Genomic DNA, 21,225 nt, shown 5'->3' on the forward strand with positions numbered 1-21,225 from the left:
TGTAGTCACTATGCTATGATGACCTGATTCCGGGACTTTGAGAGGTTAATATCTATAACACAGAGAAAACCAGAACTGGAGATTGGGAGAAAGAGCCCAGGGAACATCGTTTGAACCTTGTGGATCCAGCTGTGCCAGACGTGCCGAAGTTCCCAGCTATCTGAGCCAATAGAGTCCTTTGTTTTGCTTAAGCTAGTTTCAGTTGGGATCCTGTCATTTGCAGCCAAGGGTCTTGAACATACTAACCAAGCTATATGATTAGTGGAGCATCAGTTCCTAAGACCACAAAGCATGAGAGAGAAAAGGGAAGGAGGAGTGACCTTGGATGAACTTCATCATATAAAATTAAGAAACTATGGTGAGTCCCTGTACATCTTTAAGAAACAAGTGTCAGCTCAGCCACTGACCTGTGCTAGACTTCAAACCTTACAGCAATGAAATGCTTATTCCAAATAAAAGGGAAAAAACGGCAATAATGTTATATGAGTACTGATTTAAAGCAGGCACTGTGTTAACTGCTTTACCTTGATTATCTCACTGGGTCCTGGGTCCTCGTATTTCTGGGAGACAATCATTACTGAACATATTTCACAAACTGGGAAAGTGAAAATCAGAATAGAAAAGTGATTTGCTTAAGTTCACTCTACTGTTCTAATCAGTGAAGCCATTATTCAAATGCAGGTCCCCAAAGCCCATGCATGTCCCATCATAATCCAGTATAGATAATTCAAATATATATATTTTTGCTTTTCGTGATTTTGCTATGGAAGACAGTATAAACCAGCATGGTACAGAAGGGCAACTTCTGACAAATCTGGATGCAGGTAACCTGCAAGGAGAGAGTAACCTATCAACTACACAAAGTTGCCCATGCTGCAGGTGTATTTGTTTTTGTGGAAATGGCTGATTCAGATAGATCAGGCTAAACGACTTTCCTAATGATAATAATGATGGATGAGACCAAAATATTACCCCCAATATAAGACACATAGCCTCACTCAATACTATATGCCAGGCTGAGCACCAAGACCTGTAAGATCTCACGTTTTTGCTATCTGTAAAACCATCAGCTCTTTAGTCACACAAGAATTCTTTTCTAACTTCAACACCATAGCCATCACTTTGAGTGTCATTTTTATCACCCCTCTCCCTCAGATCCTCCCCAAATGCCCACAACACCAGCTCCTCCAACAAGCCTGGGGAGGGACTTACCCGTTGGGACCTTATCCAGGTGGTCCAATACTGATTTGCAATGTATAGCTTCTGTTGTTTCTGAATTGCTTTCAGTTCCTTTACCTTGATTCTCTTCCAAACACACAGTAGTGGCTACTCCGGGCCAGGGCCAGACCTATGTGTTTATAAATCCCACAGGCCTACCACAGTTTATGGCAGGTACTTAACATGCTGGCTGAATGAATATATGAATGAACAAATGAAGACATTCCATTCTACACTCTAAGCCTCAGCTTCAGCAGGTGACTTCATGTCCTATTTTTCTGAAATCAAAAATCTCATAAGAATGCCTGATTTACCCATGTCTACACACTTAAGTTTCCATCCATTCTGTATGCCTTCACTATCATTTCAAAGGAAAAGGAATACTGCTTCTTTTTTGAAGCTGCACCCACTAGCCTCCTTCTTCTAATCCATTCCTAACAGCCCGAGGGCCTTACTCCTACACACTTCCCTCTGTTCCAGTAACAGCCATGTTTTCGCTAGACAGATAAAATCCAGCAACTAGACATCCTAGATTTTCTATGGTAGTTCCTCAAAAATGTTGTCCCATCATCCCTGTAAGAGAAAAAGTCTCCCAAATCCCAGTACTTCTCTAGAGTGTATGTTATCCCCAGAAGAAACCCGAGTCTGTTTTAAAATCCAGATTTGGGGTCTCATGTTTAAAAGAAAAATACATTACCTTTGCTCCCCTTCCTTTCACTGCCAAACTCTTTCTCATGTGTTTTTTTCATACACTATTTTCACTTACCTCCCGCTCCATCTTTAGTTCCCTGCATTCTGGTTTCTGCTTGCACCACTCTGTTGAAACTACTTTTGCTTAAGTTAAAATGACTTATTTTTTCAAAATTCCTGATTTTACTACTTTATTCCATTTAATAAAGAGAGATATGATATTTGCAGATAATGGAACAGCAATCACAGAATATATGAAGTTAAAGCTTTCCTCAAAAAATCCAGATCATAATGTTGCCACGTTGGCTACCATTTAGGAGCAGTTTCAGCTTCCCTTATACCAGGAGAGTATGCCAAATCTGAGAAAGGGACTGCAGCTAGAGGTGGAGCAAGTGGAGTTGAGGAAGGGATTGCATAGAAAATCAAATTTTAAAAAACTGCATCATGTTTTAAATGTATCAGAGAAGTTGGTATCTAAGGACAGGTGTAGAAAATCCTTTTTGTATGCAAATGAGGCCTTATCCAGACTCTAACCATGCCCTAAATTGATCTGTTTTTAAAAGAGTCCCCTTAAAGACACACCTGTATTCTATATGCAAAGTTACAATTTGAACCCTGTTTCTCACCAACCCTTTAATCGAGAATTAAACTGACTGGCCTATGATTTCTACTTCTTTATGATGAGGTACCTGTGGTGAGGCCTAACTAGGCAGAAGATGACTGAGGCACCAGAAAGACTTGAACTGAAATCACATCCCATATTTGCCATTTATTAACCGGCGACACTGGGCCGGTTGCAGCTCCACCTCTAGCTGCAGTCCCTTTCTCAGATTTGGCATAAAGCATTTGGTGGATAGCAAAATGATTGCTATCTACACATGGTTGAAGCTAAAAAGAAAAAGTAGTTATATCTCTTGTCCCACGTGTCAGTGTCCACATACTCTCTTTGACCCACACATGTCCATAGTAGATAAGAAGTGCTAGCTCTCTGGAAGCATATTTTCCAGCACATTACATGGGATTGTTACCTGAGCAAATCCTCATCAGGCAGGGCTCTCCCAATGGGGTGTGACTTACTGTTGGCTATACTTGATGAAGAATATGAGACTCAGAGAATTGGAATATTTTTTCCAAAATAAATAGTAATTAACACACAGAGCTGGGTCAAAAAGACTGGACGTTAACCACCAGGCTGTGCTGCATCCACAGAAGCTGCCCTGGTCTAGACCAACCTCTAAGGATCTATCCTCCACACTGGTTTTGCTCTCCTCTACACCCAGGTCAAGTGTCGCCTCCTCCAAGAGGCCTTCCAATATCTTCCAAATCATGAGAGAAGGAGCACTCAGAGCACAGAAGCACTACCAAGGCAGCATCCACAAATTATAAAAGGGGTCATGCCACTCAGATTAGACTGCAGCCCCAGCACCTGACCCTCCTATCCCTGCCCCTTTGTCAGCAGGGATTGGGCTACATAAAGAGGCCTCCACAAAGAAAACAGGTGTCTGGTAAAAAAGGAGCTAAAAAAATTTCCAAGTCGCAGTCACAATACAAGCACCTGGAGGAAAGTGCTTTGGAATTATAGACTGGCAATGGGTTTGGTGAGGCCCAATAATTTAGGTTTCTAACACTGTACCAGCTGATGCGGATGCTGCTGGCATGGAGATGGCACTTTGAGAACCACTGCTGTGGGATTATGTGTAAAGAAGCCCAGGTCAAGGCACTCTGGCCTTGGTAGCAGGAGCCATGTCTGATGGAGCTGGTTTCCCAGGACTGTGTTATGTTGGCGTCTCTTACAGATTCTAGCTGTGGCCAGTCTGGCGGGCTCCTTTGGGAGTGGGGTGGTATATGAAAGAGCAGGATTGGGAAAAAGCCTGCCTCTGTGCTTCTGGTGGCTCACTCAGTACCTTGAAAACTGGACCCCTGAAGCCTCACACAGCCTTCTTTCTCCCAACCTGGGCCTCTTCCCCTCAATGACCTCGCTTCTCAGAGGCCAGCATCCCAAAGGGCAGACTTGGAGCTATTACCTGCCCCTGACTGGGGCTGCAGGGAGGGTGCCATGGACTGGGTTCTAGTCCTTTGGGGCCCACGTTTGTCTGCCCAGCCTCCTGCCCCTGCCCCCTCACTTGATGGATCCCCTCTTCTGTTCCTTTACTTCCTGTGCTCCAGCTCGTAGCTGGTCTGCCTCCGGGCTTCTGAAGCAACAGCCTCAGACACCACTGGAGTGTGCCCTCTCCTGCCCACAGACCTATGGTGACTCCCTGTGGTCTCTTGGTTAAAATGGAAACTGCCCAACTTACTCCAACTCCCCCTACCCCTGAGTAGGTCCAACCTCAGCTTCACTTTCTGCTTTTTTAGGCTCCAGCACTTCAACCACAGAAGCCTCTGTATTGTCTGTGCACATGAGATTACATATGTGAAAACATCCGGCCTGTCAGTCCATTGCCTTCCCTTTGCCCTTGCATGTTCATTTCAAAACATCCCCTAGAGTAGGTGTTTTAGTCAGGGTTCTCCAGAGGGACAGAACCAATAGGATATATGTATCCTACATACACACACACACACACACACACACACACACACGTATATGTATATGTATATGTATATGTATATGTATATGTATATGTATGAAAAGGAGTTTATCAGGGAGAATTGGCTCAAATGATCACAAGGCGAAGTCCCATGACAGGCCGTCTGAAAGCTGGGGAAGAAAGCAGCCAGTAGTGACTCAGTCTGAGTCCAAAAGCCTCAAACATAGGGAAGCCAACAGTGTAGCCTTCAGTCTGTGTCCCAAGGCCCGAGAGCCCCCATGCAAACCACTGGTGTAAGTCTAAGAGTCCAAAGGCTAAAGAACCTGGAGTCTGATGTCCAAGGGCAGGAGGAACAGAAGGAAGCATCCAGCATGGGAGAAGGATGAAAGCCAGATGACTCAGCAAGCCAGCTTGTCCCACCTACTTCCATCTGCCTTGCCTTACCCGCGCTGGTTGGTGCCCAGCCACATTGAGGATGAGTCTTCCTCTCCCAGTCCACGGACTCAAACGTCAGTCTCCTCTGACAACACCCTTACCCAGAAGCAATACTTTATCAGCTATCTAGGCATCCTTCAATTCAATCCAATCAAGTTGACCCCTAATATTAACCTTCAGAGTAGGGATCCTCAGCCTTTTGGTGCCTTGGATCCCTTTGGTATCCTGGTACAGCCGGTGGATCCCTTAAGACAATGATATTTTTAACATAAATATATATAACTAAATACATGGGATTATAAAAATGCATAGTATGGAGATGACATTTTGTACTTTTAGAAAGATATTGTGATATGAGGAGATTTTTTTTTTTATTAAACCTTACATAAGTATCGCAAGATGGGTATAATAACTACCATAGTTTCAAAGTAGTGTTGAGCATAAGTGATACTCTGAGAAATGTGATAGAAGTGTAATGTGATACCGAAATTTTTATTGGCGACACAGTCACATGTAGTACTACTATCAATGGAGTTTCATGCCTAGGCCCATAGTTTTAGGACGTGATCACTTTAAGTTAGAGGTGGGTGAAAATAAAGACGCAGCTCTTTTCCCCACACACATGCAGAGACCTCTGAATTCCAAGCTCTGACTAGGCTTGCTTCATGATGCCCTGAGCACTTTGCCTGCTTAGTGGGCCAAAGAATTACAGACCATTTATTGAGTGCATATCGTGTGCTCTTTTCTCTCTCTTTTTTTTTCTCCCCCCACGAATCTTTGGTATGCTCCATTTATAAAAAATGAGTGATACAAAAACGAAGAGCACTATTTCAAAATCATGATTGTATTAACACTGTTTAGACAGAATTAAAGGAAAAAATAGGAAACCCACAATCATAGTTGGATATTTTAACACTGCTCTTTCAATAATTCATGAAACAAAAGGCCATACACAATAAAGATATAGAAGACTAAACGACACTGTGAACCAACTTGTGGTAATCGATACTTATAAAATACACCACTAATATACACCATAAAATACAGTCTTCCTTCAGTATCCGCAGGGGATTGGTTCCAGGACTCCCGTGAATACCGAGATCCTTGGATGCTCAGGTCTCTTATATAAAATGGTATATAGTATTTGCATATAACCTATGCACATACTCCCGTGTACTTTAAATCAGCTCTAGACGACTTATAATACCTAATACGATTATGTGAGTATGGCTATGCTGTATTTTTAAATTTGTATTATTACTTTTTATTATTGTATTGTCATTTTTATTTCTATTTTATGTTTTAAAATATTTTCAATTGACGGTTGAATCCATGAATGTGTAACCTGCAGATGTGGAGGGCTGACTGTACACATCTTTTGAAATGTGCTTAGTATTCAGTAAGATACAGGAATTGGGAAATTTTCCTTCGAGAGAAAAATAGTAAATATTTCAGGTTTTGTAAACTGCTCAACTCTGACGTTTTAGTGTAAAAGCATCCATAAATAATGTATAAATAAATGGGTGTGACTGTATTTATAAAAACCTTAATTGACAATAACAAGCTGCCAGCTCACAGGGCATACTTTGCCAACCCTAAGATACACTATATTCTGGGACCATAACACAATGTTTAACTAATTCCAAAGGGAGAAAATCATACAGAGTACATCCTCTGTTCACAACCGATTAGAAAACAATAATATTTAGATACATAGAGAGTCTCAATTATATGGTGCTTAAAAATCACATTTCTAAATTACCCACAAGTCAAAGAAGAGAGAGCCAAACCTGACATAGATGAAAGGCCAATAAAAGACATTGGTTTTTTATTACCAGAAAAGACCAATGTCCCTCATTAACTAAGATCCAAAAATTCTCAATCAAATATTAACAAATTGAATCAAGCAAGCTATAAAAGGATGTTATATAACGATGAAGCGATATTCATTAAAAAATACAAGGCTAGTTCAACATTCAGGAATGAATCTAATTCATTCATGACATTAACAGAACAAAGTGATCATCTCAACAGATTCAGAAAAAAAGTATTTTTCAAAATTTAATCTACATTCCTAACTAAAACTTAACAAAAATATTAGAAAACTAGGAATGAAAGGATAAAAGTGCTTTATAAGATATATGATTTGCAAATATTTTCTCCCAGTCTTTGGTTGTCTTCTTATTCTCTTTATAATAATTTTTAAAGAACAGAAATGTTGAATTTTTATTTTTAGCTTTTATGGGTACATAGTAGCTGTATATATTTATGGGGTACAAGAGATATTTTGATACAGGCATACAATGTGTAATAATCACATCAGGGTAAATGGGGTATCCATCACCTCTAACATCGATCATTTATTTGTGTTACTAACATTCCAATTATACGTTTAGTTTCTTTTTAAATGTACAACGAATTATTGTTGATTGTAATCACCCTGTTGTGGTATCGAATACCAGATCGGGGCCAGGCACGGTGGCTCACGCCTGTAAGCCCAGCACTTTGGGAGGCCAAGGCGGACGGATCATTTGAGGCCAGGAGCTCGAGACCAGTCTGGCCATCATGGCGAAACCCCATCTCTACTAAAAATACAAAAATTAGCCAGGTGTGGTGGAGCAGGCCTGTCATTTCCAGCTACTTGGGAGGCTGAGGCAATAGAATCGCTTGAATGCAGGAGACGGAAGTTGCAGTGAGGGGCGAGATTGCCACACTGCACTCCAGCCTGGGTGACAGAGTGCGACTCCGTCTCAAAAAAATAAATAAATACGTCAACCCGAAATACCAGATCTTATTCTTTCTACCTAACTATATTTTTGTACTCATTAACCACCTCTACTTCCCCTAGCCCCCACCTTTCCCAGCATCTGGTTACCATCATTCTACTTCACTTAACGTAATGTCCTGCAGTTCCATCCATGTTGCTGCAAGTGAGAGGATCTCATTGTTTTTATGGCAGAATAGTACTCCACTGTGCATATGTACCACGTTTTCTTTGTCCATTTGTCTGTTGATGGACACTTAGGTTGCTTCCAAATCTTGGTTATTGTGAATAGAGCTGCAATAAAGATGGGAGTGCAGAGATCTCTTCAATATAGTGATTTCCTTTCTTTTGGGTATATACCTAGCAGTGGGATTGCTGGATCATATGATAGTTCTAATTTTAGTTGTTTGAGGAACCTCCAAACTGTTTTCCATGGTGGCTGTATTAATTCACATTCCCACCAACAGTGCTGAGGGCTCCCTTTTCTCCACACCCTCGCAAGCATTCCTTATTGCCTGCCTTTTGAATAAACGCCATTTTAACTGGGGTGAGATGATGTCTCATTGTAGTTTTGATTTGCATTTCTCTGATGGTCAATGACGTTGAGCACCTTTTCATCTACCTGTTTGCCATTTGCATGTCTTCTTTTGAGAAATGTCTATTCAGATCTTTTGCCCATATTTTAATCAGATTATTAGACTTTTTTTGTATTGAGTCGTTTGAGCTCCTTAGATATTCTGGTTATTAATCCTTTGTCAGATGGGCAGTTTGCAAATGTTTTCTCCCGTTCTGTGGGCTGTCTCTTCACTTTGTTGATTGTATCCTTTGCTGTGCAGAAGCTATTTAACTAGATGTGATCACATTTGTTCATTTTAGCGTTGGTTGCCTGCGCTTGTGGGTTATTACTCGAGAATTATTACTTTGCCCAGACCAATGTCCTGTAGAGCTTCCCCAGTGTTTCCTGAATTCTTCATCAGTAAAACCAGGCTGATTATACTAGCACCACCTATCTTTGAGAGATGTGGACAGAATTCAATAGCTACAGAAATAGCAAGTGCATAGGACAGAGCCTGACACATAGTGAAGGCTAAATATATGTAAGCTCTTTGCTCCCTCTCAAAGCATTAGCTTAGTTTCCTCACAGGATCTTTTCACACATTCCTCTACCTGGAACTGTCTTTCCCTATGACTTGCCTTGTCTTCATTCAGGTTTCTGCTCAAATATCACCCAGAGAGGCCTTCCCCAGCCCACCATCTCAGGGAATAAAGGGCATTTTGTTTTCCTTTATTCCTTTTATTTGACTTTATTTCCCACTTTATAATATACGTGTATGTGATGTCTCCTCCCATAGGATCAAAGTGGCCCAAGGGAAGGCAGTTTTTCTTTTTAGCTTATTGCAATATCCTTGGTTCCTGTTAGAAGCATAGCAAACTTTCAGAATGGTCTGTCGACTAAGTGAAAAAACAGCTGGAAGAGGTGCTTAGTATTACCAACCTCATCTTACAGATGAGGTGAAATAATGTCATACAACTAATAGATAGTAGAGTCAGGATTGAACCTCCACACTCAGACGCAACATCCCTCTCTCCAACTAGAGTGTACTCTGTTTGCAAGTGATTTCAATGTTGGATGCAAATGGCCCTCAAATGTCAGATCTAAAAGTTGAAATTGCTAAACACATACATTTCAAAGACCGACAATTGTGTTCTGTTATGTTCGTGCTTCAAATAAGCAAAATGTCCTGTCATTGATGATGAAGAAATTAAATGATCAGCATATATCAGTTCCATGCCATCATTCATGTGAAATCAGAAAATTCAAAAATACTTTATCCCAGTGTTCAAAGAGCAAATGAAAAAATGCTCGGAAAATATCGGAATTTTGAGAAATATCTTCTGTATGATGAAAAATCATTTGGGCCATGAAATATTAATGGAAATTCATAAAGAAATAAAATGATGGCTGTATCTTTGCCATTCAAACTCAGTCTCGCCTGTGATGCCTGTCTACTGAAATGAGAAGCCACCCTTCTAGAAATCTTACAAATCACAAAAGGAAGGTTGGGGTGACCAAAATTTTAGAACATCAACCTTGGATATATCCGTTGGAGACAAGAAAGCATTGTGTCATAATTAGTAGTACATGTATACATTATTCCTTCAACATAAAATAAGAAAAATAAGAGTTCACTTACAATTACATATCATTCCGTATTTCTTTCTTTGGTTTCATAAATGCCATTGTTTAAACAAGGTGACAATGGGACTAGTTTACAGTGGCAAATAGTAGTAAATAAATGGACTATTTATATGGTAGGTGTGAAAAATGTAACGATATAGCATAATGTTCCTTTCTGTCTTTTGACACAGCAATTTATGGTAACTCTTTTTAGAAAAATTCTTATTGGATTTTAAAATTTTGTTGGCTATATTATTACTTTTTATCATACACAACCAGAAGACTTTTTCAAAGGCATATGCAGAAACAGCAGTAATAACCACACAGATATTTACCTACATTAAAAAAAAAAAAACCCCACTGGCTTGTTTCATTGTCTCCCAAAATAGTAAAATAACTCTTATTTTTTTTCTGTCATAACTCTTCTTTGAACTGCTCGCCATGTTAGAACTTCCTTTTTTTTTTTTTTTTTTTTTTTTTTTTTGCAGTGGCTAATCAGCACTCAACCAGACTTATCATTTACTTAGACATATCAAGTTCTCCTCTTCCCAATGCCACATTAGAGTGCCTCCCGGCATCAGTCCAATGTAATGACATTGAACTAAATATCCTCTCAACGAAGCGTTTGAGCATGGATTTTACTTCTACCTACAGTAGGTTTTAGATTGTAGAAACTGATTTCCAGGTTTCCAGAAGTGTGCATTTCCTTTCTATACATAAGGCTTGCTTTGTCAGTCAATTGGGTCTTTTGTGTCAATGATTTCTCCTATAGGCTGTTCATGGCTAAAGTGTCCATAATTCTTAAACACTCTGAAGCACACTGGATGTCATCGTATGTTACATCACTCTTTCTCGGGAAAAAGGTTTTTAAAGATCAAGGGTAATTTGAACTTGCATTGTTGAAGTTGGATTTCCTATAAGTTAAATTACTAGCAAAGAAGTTGAGAAAGTCCTGTTTGACATGGAACCTTTTGCTAGTGACCCTTTTTTCTCTTGATTTCTCAAGCAGTCTTTTTGCCAAAAAAAACAAGTGCCTCTTTTTTTTTTTGCCATGTCAGTTTTCATTACAACCTACACATAACATGGAACAATTCAGGGGCAGTCAGTTGATAGGTTCTTAAGCTCTTTATGGCCTCTTCAAGGACCTTCACACAGTTTTGGAGAAATGGCATATACATTTCTGCTTCACTGTATCTCTTGTCTCCACTTTACTGTAATCCTTTTCTTTATTCCTATCTTCAACATATTTCCAAATAAGAGAATGGCATTCTTCTTGTTTCACACTTTGAAAATATGATTTTATGGGCAGCTGGACATCTTAACATCGTTTCTATGGTTGGCAGCAATGACAGACATCTTATAGTCCCATGTCTCTGTCAAACCTCATTACTTACTTCTGCATGTTCGAGGAAATTAAAAAGTGGCAACAAGCCTTCACTATATAGGTCTCAAAATCACAAGTAAGCAAATCACACTTTTCTTCTCATCAGCGTTGGGTGCATGGTGTGCAGCATTTACCTCCCTAATCCAGTCTTATGTGTTCTTCCATCTGTCACTAAAATAACACAATAATTTATCTGTCTGTCTTTTTTTTTTTTTTTTTTTTTTTTTTTTTTTGGTCATGCTACCGAGGGTACATGTTATTTTATAAATAATTTGTACATTTGTTCTTCAACAACAACAGCAAAGTAGTGCCTTTTAAAAGTAAATTATGATTGATTAAGAAATCCAAAAGACCACTCCTTCCATCCATATTCTTTCCCTGGGAAAATAAACACTGTTTCATATTGCAGAGCCATTTTCTGAACCATTTGTTCAAGAGTGGCTTATTTCCGTCAGAATCTACAATTGGCATGACGTCTATGAATATGTAGTTCACAGGCATTTTTCATATTTCTCTTGCTATTGTTCCCATGAACATGACTCTTTCTTCCTCCTAATCTCTTGCCCCCACATTACCCTCACTAATCCAATCAAGTCATTTTTAACTTTTTATTATGAAAACTTCAAACACATAAAAGCAGAAAGCATGTTAGAATGCACTCCATGTACCCATTAATTTCAAGAGCCATCAACTTCAACAATCATTAACTTTCTTCAGTCCTTGTTTCATCTATCCTCCATCACACTTTTAATTTTTCTTTTCAGAGTACAGAGAAGCCAAGTATAGACATCAAATCTTTTCATCCGGAAATAGACTTTAATAGGTAAGGGCTGTTTTAACATAAGCAGGATACAATATCATACCCTAGAAAAGACTAAGACTGACCAAACATCATCTACTCTCCAGTACCTTTTCCATTTTCCCAATTGTCTCATGAAAGATTTTCCAGTTCATGTGACCCCATTAAAATCCGAAAAGTTCCACACATTGCATGTAATTTTCAGTGTCTCTTAGAGTCTTTGGATAGATTCCACTTTCCCCTCATTGTTTCTGGGCCATTTCTTTGTTCAAAAAAGTATAACCCGCTCACGTCTTGCCAGGACTGGGGAAACAAACGGGTCCCGGTTTACACGTCTGGTTGTAAGATAAAGGCAGTCATGGTTCTCTTGATCCTTGAGCCACAGGGTTGAGCCTGGGCAGCTTTTGGGTGACTTTCTTCTTCTTTTTTCCATTTTCAAAATTTAATATGCTTCATGAATAAACTTTTATAATGAAAAAATGGGCAAGTAAACAGAAACAAAGACTCTTATGCCCTGGCTTTAATTGTCACTGTGGAAGGGGTACATGCTCCACATTCTGTTCATAGCAATTAGAGGCCATCTCTCCCCAACAGTATTTGACCCCAAAACATACACACCAGTCTAGGGAACTCCAGCAGTGGGTTACTTTCTCTCCTTACCACTAGTGCACCAGGAGAGTGGTCGATCCGGCAGGATCCCTTGGAAAGGTTGTTCTCCCCTACCCAAGGGTAAGGGTTCCTAGATGGGTTGTCCCTTTGCCCACTTCTGGGAGAAAAAGGCCTGCCTAACCCTCATCCCCTTTATAAAGGGGTGAGGCCACCTTTGAAATAGAGGCCCCTTTGAAACACTCCATTCAGCTCTTACTAGGTCCCCCAGGGAATAGCAGTAAAATTTTGAACCTAGGCTATCAGCTATCACCTTCATCTGTGAGGATCACCCCCACCCCCTGCCTCCCCTTTTGCTTTATATTCAAGAGAGGAGCAGTCCCACCTTGATGCTTCTCGTCTAAGTTATATCACTACAGGTGACAGAGGTCAGGGGTGGTGGGGGTGAGGTTTTCACCCTCTGCTGCTTTCAGGGTTGGGTACTTTCCAGAAGCAAAGCTGTATAATGGGGATGCTATATTGAAATAATAAATGTGAGTATTATTGATTCTTCCACCATAAATGGTTTGCCTTGCAACAGCCCTGATGGCCACAGAGGATATCCCCTTGAGGAAAAGGGTAACATTATATGGGAGAATTAGGTCTCTGGCAATTAGACAAAAGAGGTAAAACACAATGCTTCTCCCCCTCCCCAGAAGTGAGACAGAAAGAGGATGGAATACATGGAGAGAGAGAGAGAGAGAGAGCGACAAAGACAGAGACAGAGACAGAGATATAAATTATTTAGTTATATGTGACCTGAAACAATCTTGTGAAAAATCCTACAGGTGGAGGCATTAGATGGATGAGAAAGCCGGATATAGAGGGGGCCATGTGCCATCCACACTGGGGCCGTTCTGACTGTTATAAGAGGAAAGATTTGTTGCAGTCTGTGTGAAGACACGTCAATCAGAGTGGATTTGGAGAGAATGGACCCACGTCTGCACTCCTGAACTTTCCTCAGCTCCTATTTGCTTTAGAAGAGATTGAGAATGTCTCACCAGCCTGATGGAAGGGTCCAGAAGGCAGCTGAATGTTTTCTGGCAAGCACTCCATGGCCACCCCAACCATGGTGAGTAGATCTTGGAGTGCCTTATTCTACAAAATGAGGTGTGCACATGCAGAAATGGCAAGAAGAGCCATTGAGGCATGGGAAGGAAACATTAGCAAGTCTATGCATATTCATTTGTATCACTTTATTTTAAAAGTCTAATTTTGGTGTGTGTTCTATATGAGAATTCCATATTTATACAGTGTTTCCAGTATGTAATTTGTAAATTTACAAAGATACATATATTGTAGGTGTGGGCTCAACATCTTTTATTACTGTTGGTGTATTTGTTTCTCGGTGCTGCTGTGACAAATTACCACAAACTCCGTGACTGAATACAACAGGAATGTATTATCTCACAGTTCTGGGGGCTAGAAATCTGAAAGCAAGGTATTGGCAGGACCATGCTACCTCTGAATCCTCCAGGGGAGAGTCCTTCCTTGCCTCTTCCAGCTTCTGGTGCTTATGGCAATCCTCGTGTTCCTTGGCTTGTAGACACCTCACTCTAGTCTCTGCCTTCATGTTCACGCAGTGTTCTCCTCCCCGTGTGTCTGTGTCTCCGTGTATTCTCTACTCTTTTTTATGAGGGCATCAGTCATGTTGGATTGAGGGTCCACCCCAACTGGGTATGGCTTCCTCTTAATGAATTACATCTGTGAAGACACTGTCTCCAAATAAGGTCACCTTGTGAGGTTCAGGGTGGACATGTATTTTGGGGGGACACCATTCAACCCAGTACAATGTCTGATGAAAAATTATCAGAGACCATTGCCACAGCAAATGTGCACTGAGCACCCACATTGAAGTCTCGACTCTGAGTGGCAACCAAATCTCATATGGATCCACAATATTTGAAAGAGAAAAAAGAAGTTCAGTAAGAAAGGAGCACACAGGTTGTATACACCTATCAGCAGAATCCAGAGCAAAGCACTCAAAGTGGGGACCCCCCGCAACTGCCGCTGCAAAGCCTCTCTAGTATCACTTATGTCACACTCCTTCCTCCAATCCCCAGACATGATTTTATAGAGGGAGATGGTGGTGTCCATAGATCTTAGAAATGACTCAATGATTGCTTGAAAGAGAGTAGCCAGACTGGAAGAGGCTGAAGAATGTTTAATTCATTGGAGAACTGTAACTGGTCACCCCTGCTCACTTGTAGTAACCGTTGGATTGTGTACTCAGAAAGCAGGATTATTTATGGAAAGCAAACAAGTTTCTTTGTATTTCCACAACAACCTATACTGTATACTGTATTAAAATTTGAGCTCCTGTTAGCAAGATAGTTTGTATCCATGTGGCTCCCTTTCAATTTATGGTGTCTCTATCCCTCTAGTGGTTCAGAACTTCACCTAAAAACAGACGTATCTCATATTAGCATTTTGGACCAGCCCGCAGATAATGGAAGGCAATGCCATCTAATGTTTAACAGCAAAGTGTGTATTTTGGACTTGGAGAGACCGATTTCAGATCCTACTTCTGCCGCTTAATAGGAGGCTCACATGGCAATGTATAAGCTACCTAACCTCTCTGATTCCCAGTTTACTCATCTGGAAAAAGGAGGGCTGTGATTCCTGTCACTTAGGGTTGTGATGAGGCTGAGATGAATGATATGACTATATACCCAGGACAAAATAGGTGCTCAAGATATATACGCTATGGATAAGATTCCTATTCTTGCTCCATTCTGGAATCTGCCCCCAGGATCAGGGGAGGATTCTGTACCACCTCCAGAGCAACTTAGCACAGCATTTTCCAGCTGTGCTACCACAGAATGCAGCCTTGGCTTTAGGATTGTTTTACGCACCATCCCTGAGCTTCAGTGGTTTTCATCATTAAAAATAACTTGGTATCCTTCACTTAAAGATGAGTGACGTAATATTCTCCTGTCAGCTGATATTTTTGTGTGAGTACCTCGCCCACTTGAAATTATTTACAGTCATTACCCTTGACGTCCTTTCCAGTAGATGATCAAAAAGATTCATTCACCCACACACTTCATATTTTGACTGTTTAATATACACAAGGTACTGTCCTAGGCTTTAGGGGCACATCAGTGAAGAAAGTGTTACTAACAAGCAGAATTCTGATCCCGTGAAGCTTACATTGTAGCAAAATAATGGGGAATGGATAGAACCATGGACCGACTTGCTGGCCACAGACTTTGCTGTATTTTCCAGAGAAACCAGACAAGATAGACAATCTTTTCCTATCTTGGTAGGAACGTGACCAGCTCCATTGAACTTGCTTATCTATTGTTGTATTTGGCAGTGATAGGTATCATATTTGCTTAGCCACCCCTTGCACTTTAGAAAGCAGTTGCACACACTGTACCTCATTTAATCTTCCTAGCCATGCTGTCAGTAGGCATCACACAGCCCAGAGATAGGGAGGAAGCCGTATCTTCTGATTCCAAATCCCATCCATGTTTCTCAGGGCGTAACTAGTAAAGGCAGCTCCAACCCAATGAGAAAATGGAAGATCACAACGCACAGTGTGCAGGGTGTGAGAGAGGGAGAGAGAGAGAGAGAGAGAGAGAGAGAGAGACAGACAGAGAGAGACAGAAAGAGAGAGAGAGACAGAAAGAGAGAGAGAGAGACAGAGAGAGAGAGTGTGCGCGTGCACGTGCACACACCGCATGCTCCTGTGCCTGTTTAGGTCACAGAAGGAGAGTTTTTCAAAGAATGAAGAACAATTGCCTCAGTGCAATCTGTGATGCTTCCACAGCCCAGGGATTAGTACCATATGTGTTGGCCTGCTGGTTGAATCGACCACTCGCAGGATGAATGGGCCAGGTCCTGCCTTCTCAAGCACCACAGTGTCTGATACGCCCAAGGCTTACTTACGCTCACTATGCACAGATCTCCCTGGCAGCAAGGTCCACACTCTTGATGACATGGGAAAGGAAAAGATACTCATTTCCTATCCCTATCCTCATTTCCTATCCCTATCCTCATTTCGAGTTGAGCACTCTCTATAGTCTGCTAGGGCTGGGGTGGGAATAAGGGGCTGATATGGAGAAGCAGCACGCCACAGCCAGTCCAAACTTGCTTCTCTGACTTAGGTCAGGGACATGGCAGCCCCTGAGATTGCTCCCGCCAGTGGTGTCCAAAGGCCACGAACATGGCTTGTGGGTGGTGATTCCTTACTGCAACAGTAGGGTGCAGTACGCAGTAGGGTACAGAAGAAGGGGAAGGCTACTGCTGCCCACAAGTTCTTTGCAGGGTAGATACAGTGCATTTCTCTAGTTCCCCCTTTGCTTGCCCATCTCCACTTTGCTGCCAGTTGCACTCATGGGACTATTTTCAGCACACATGTGAAAACACGAATGCTGATGGGAACAGACGGTGGGGCTGCTTTGAGGGAAACCCTAGCATAAAGATCTAATTGGGTCCTGCTCTAAGCCCAGCACCTTCCACTCTCCTGGCATACCAACGTCTGGCAATTTTCTTGACACTGATCATTCAGAGGCACTTTTCACAATCTACCTCCTAGACTTAGTCTCACACAACCTCATCACACATCCACACATTGCTTGCCAGGACTGGAGAGACACACACAAGTGTTCTGATTAGGAGCCTGTCTGCGGAATGTTGGGCACCATGGTTTTCCTGGCCCTTGGACCACAAGGTCCATGTGGACGTCCTCCTTCAGACCTCCAAAATTCTGTACCCTGCCCTGTCGGAGTCTACTGAGAGAGGGCAGAGGGCTTTGGGGTTGTTAACCACATGATGACGAGAGGGAGAGGCCATTTCTCCTCTGCTTCAGCAGAGTCCTGGGTTGAGTCCTGTGGATGGCCAGAGTCTGGTGTTGACATTCTTTTTTATTATTACTATTATTATTATTATTACACTTTTGGTGTTGACATTCTTCAGGAGTTTTCAGTCTACGTATTTGTGAATTACAGGTTCCAAGCCTCAGATGAAAGCTTGGCATGCCATGGACTGAGCTTTGCTAGGGCAAGCAGTCTGATTTTCCAGAGCTAGAAGGAGGAAGGGGTTGCTAAGAGACTCATTGTGAGTCCTGAGGAAAACTTTGTGTGAGGGCAGCACTGGATCACAGGGTAGGATTCCCTTGGCTTCCCTCCTCATTTCTCTCCTTGCTCCCAGATATGCAGCCACTGCCTTGCATGCTAATCTCCTGTTCCCTGTTATGGTATGTAGGTTGTCTGTGTTCCTTCATCCCCCTTGCACATGAGCGTTTTATCTTCTCTTGAGCTGGGATTCCTGAGACCAGTGGTTGGATAGAACAACAGATACATCTGCTTTCTTCCTGCAGCTACATTCTAAGATAGACAAGTCAGGGTGCAGGGAGGCCTCACTGCAGGGAGACGGAGCAGTGAAAAGAAAGAGCTGAGAAGCAGGGGCCATAACTATGGACTTTGGAGCTATTGGGGCTGGGGTCAAGGACTGAGTTCTTCTGTGCCCAAGACTCACGGGAGGTTGTGGGTGCCGCCCACTCACTGTAACTCTTCCTCAGGGCTGGGGACCATGTTGCCCCATTCCAAGACTCTTTCAGTAGTCTGTGTGTGTAGTGGGGGACAGGACACAGAAAAGGAAATGAGAGAGAGAGAGAGAGAGAGAGAGAGAGAGAGAGAGAGAGAGAGAGAGAGAAACTGAACTGTGCGTATGTGTGATGTTGGAAGCTACCAGGTCAGTGTTTCTGAGATTCCATCTCTTATCAGAAACCTCCTTGAACTTTGGTTTTGTAACCTGTAAAATGGGGCCAATTTGACATGCTTCCTATGATTGCTGTGTGAATTTAAGTAATATGTGTGAATCTTCAGCCATACTGCCTGCAGACCTGTGTTGTACATGGCGATTTGTTTGCAGATGAACTTGATTGGAAGGAAGGCGGTGAGGAGCTCGCCTTCCTGAGAGGGACAGTGTGGGTTTGGCAGAGCTGCTTCAGAGTCCATGATTGGGTAAGGGGTGAGGACAGGGCCATTCCATGTACCTCCACACAGAATGCAGCTCAGCTCTGGCACCTGGGTCCCGGCAGCTTTGTGAGCTGATCAGGGACAATGTCAACATCACAAGGGTGGAGGCTACAGTGAGGCTCTCTCAGGGGGCTGCTTGTAGTGTGCAGATTGCTCTTGTTAATGACTTGTATCGCCCTTTGGGCACTCCTAGACACAACTACTGTGGGAATCTCATCAATGTCGTGTGAACGTCAACAGTGTGAGCTCCGAGTCAAACTCAGTAGTGTGAGCTCTGAGTCAAGGTAATTGTTTGCATCAGCTTACAGAAAACTGGTATAAATATTTGCAAACATAGGGTGTGTAGAGCAGTATATATATAGAATATATATAAAAAATATATATACAGTTATTATAATAATTCTGCTTATCATTATTACAATATTCCTGACTATGCATTGAAGGTGTACACATAAATGTTAGCACAGGTAAACTCTGATTCTTGGGATTAGGCTTAATATTTTCCAGCCACCTTATTCTTCTAGGGCTTGCAGAAACGTGTGCAATGATCAAGCTCCTTTCCTACAATCACAGAATACAAAACGCTACAAAGTAAGTTCCACCCTTCCTTGATCGTCAAGGCCCAATGGAAGTCATGTACACTGTGATATCTGCTTTTTGAACTCCTGTGCTGCTTCAGGGACTCACAACTCTCATGACAGGCAGCAGTTGAACCTTTTGGCATTTCTTGTACTCTTTAGTTGCAATTTCTTGTTATGGAAGCTCCTTCATGATAAGAACCATATTTTGTAATAACTCCCTTGCAACAGTAACCACCGAGTGAATGAATGTGATAGGTCAGGTGCTGCTGCACCAGAGCATCACTGATGAAAGCACAGTCCATGGACTCTTGCCGCTTCGCCAAAGTTTGTTACCTCTCTGCGGTAAGTACAGCATTTGAGAGTATACATTTAGGAAGTTTTATAGCATAAGAATATACGTTTAGGAAGTTTTATAGCATAAGAATATACGTTTAGGAAGTTTTATAGCATGCAGTGAGAGTCATTTGGATGTTGAAATAATCAGGGCTTGTATTTTGTACGTCTTTGCTATATTTTTCTTCTTTCTAGTCGTTTGTTCACTTTCCTTGTGTTACAGGAATGTATTGATCCATGAATGACTGATGTACAAAAAAATTAAATGCTTCTCCTTTACATCAGAGAGCTCAAGAAGCAACAGTTTGGAGCTTTGTGAAGTTCAGCTGATGTATTTTCTGCAGCATGTATATAAAGCAGGAGTCATTATTCATGTATTTGGAGATGTAAACAGAGGGTGGCCCAAGGGAGATAACTTCGACCAGGTCCCCAAGCTACTGATCAAGTAGACACTCTGGCTTCAGGACCAGCATACTTCCCCTCAACATGCATGGTTTACATCAATGGCTACTTACCAGGATTTCCAAAGTGCAGATAACCCAACCATGGTGGGGCTTTTCACCTCCCCACATCATGTGGGCCAGTGATGCCTTCAGAGCAGTTCAGCAGCCTTTATGGAAGTCACTGCAGCAGGGCTCTGAAGCATCTTGGTGGAGTTCATCTCTGAAAAGAGGGAGACACATTCAAGCATGTTATCTAAAGCAGTGTATGAAGAGAAAGCAGAGTCAAAAGATACTAAATGTCCATCTGGAGGGAGGTGGGTACCCAAAGTCCTTGATTGCTGTTTCTGGGTCATCAAGGCTATTGGAGTGGGTAGAAGATAGGTGTGTGTGCCTTAAAGAAGCTCATTTATAAAATAATTTGCCCTCCCGATTTAAGACTCGAATGGCCCCAGTGGCCATTCTCTTCTCTGTTCCTTTCTTCTCATGGTCTCTGGCCTCATTCTCACTGGCTCAGAACAGCAAAACGTTTATTCCTTTCCCAGGATGGGCCTGGACCCTGTACCCTGTACCCTGAGACCCAACCCTGCAAAAGCTGTATCTGGACCCAGGCGTACCCTACAGGAGGGGCTCCACACACCGTAAAGCTTATTTCTTTGGGGGTCTTATTTGATAGGATCATTCCTTAACAAGTTTGGCCAAAAGCAGGAAGAGGACAGAATGAAGTAAGGTCTCTCTCTCTCTCTCTCTCTCTCTCTCTCTCTCTCTCTTTCTCTCTGTGTCTCTCACACACACACACACACACACACACACACACCCCCATACACACACACACACTCATACAGAGAGAGAGAGAGAAAGGTCTAATGAGAAGAGATCACACGCACATTCATGTGGAGTGTGTGCGTGTGTGTGCGTGTGTGTGTGTGTGTCCATCAATCTAGATGATAATGGTCCACATGGCTCAGTGAGCTCAGTGGCCCTTTCTTCTCTGACTTGGTGAGAAAGCAGGCTTTCGGGTAGTAAGGGTGTTTAAAAAGCCAGTGGAAGGGCAGTTCTGTAGTTCTGGAGTGTCTGTTCCACTTGGAGCTGAGCCAGCCTTCAGAGGAGAGGTCTGTTTTAAATGAGACAAGGTCACAGAGAGGCCCTGCCCCTCAGCCTCAGACTCAGAATCGAGCTCATGCACACTGAAATAGCATTGGCACACAGGAAACTGAGGCAAGTGCCCAGACATACAGACTG

The 21,225-nt window shown here is 42.1% G+C and overlaps 1 protein-coding gene across 1 annotated transcript in view; it reads right to left on the reverse strand.

Moving 5' to 3' along the window:
- FAM104B (family with sequence similarity 104 member B) overlaps nt 1-21,225 on the reverse strand; it is a 628,193-nt gene that overhangs the window by 411,153 nt on the left and 195,815 nt on the right. The gene's annotated exons all lie outside the window — the stretch shown is intronic.

Source organism: Macaca thibetana, chromosome X (genome assembly GCF_024542745.1).
Source record: "Macaca thibetana thibetana isolate TM-01 chromosome X, ASM2454274v1, whole genome shotgun sequence".
Taxonomy (NCBI): Eukaryota; Metazoa; Chordata; class Mammalia; order Primates; family Cercopithecidae; genus Macaca; species Macaca thibetana.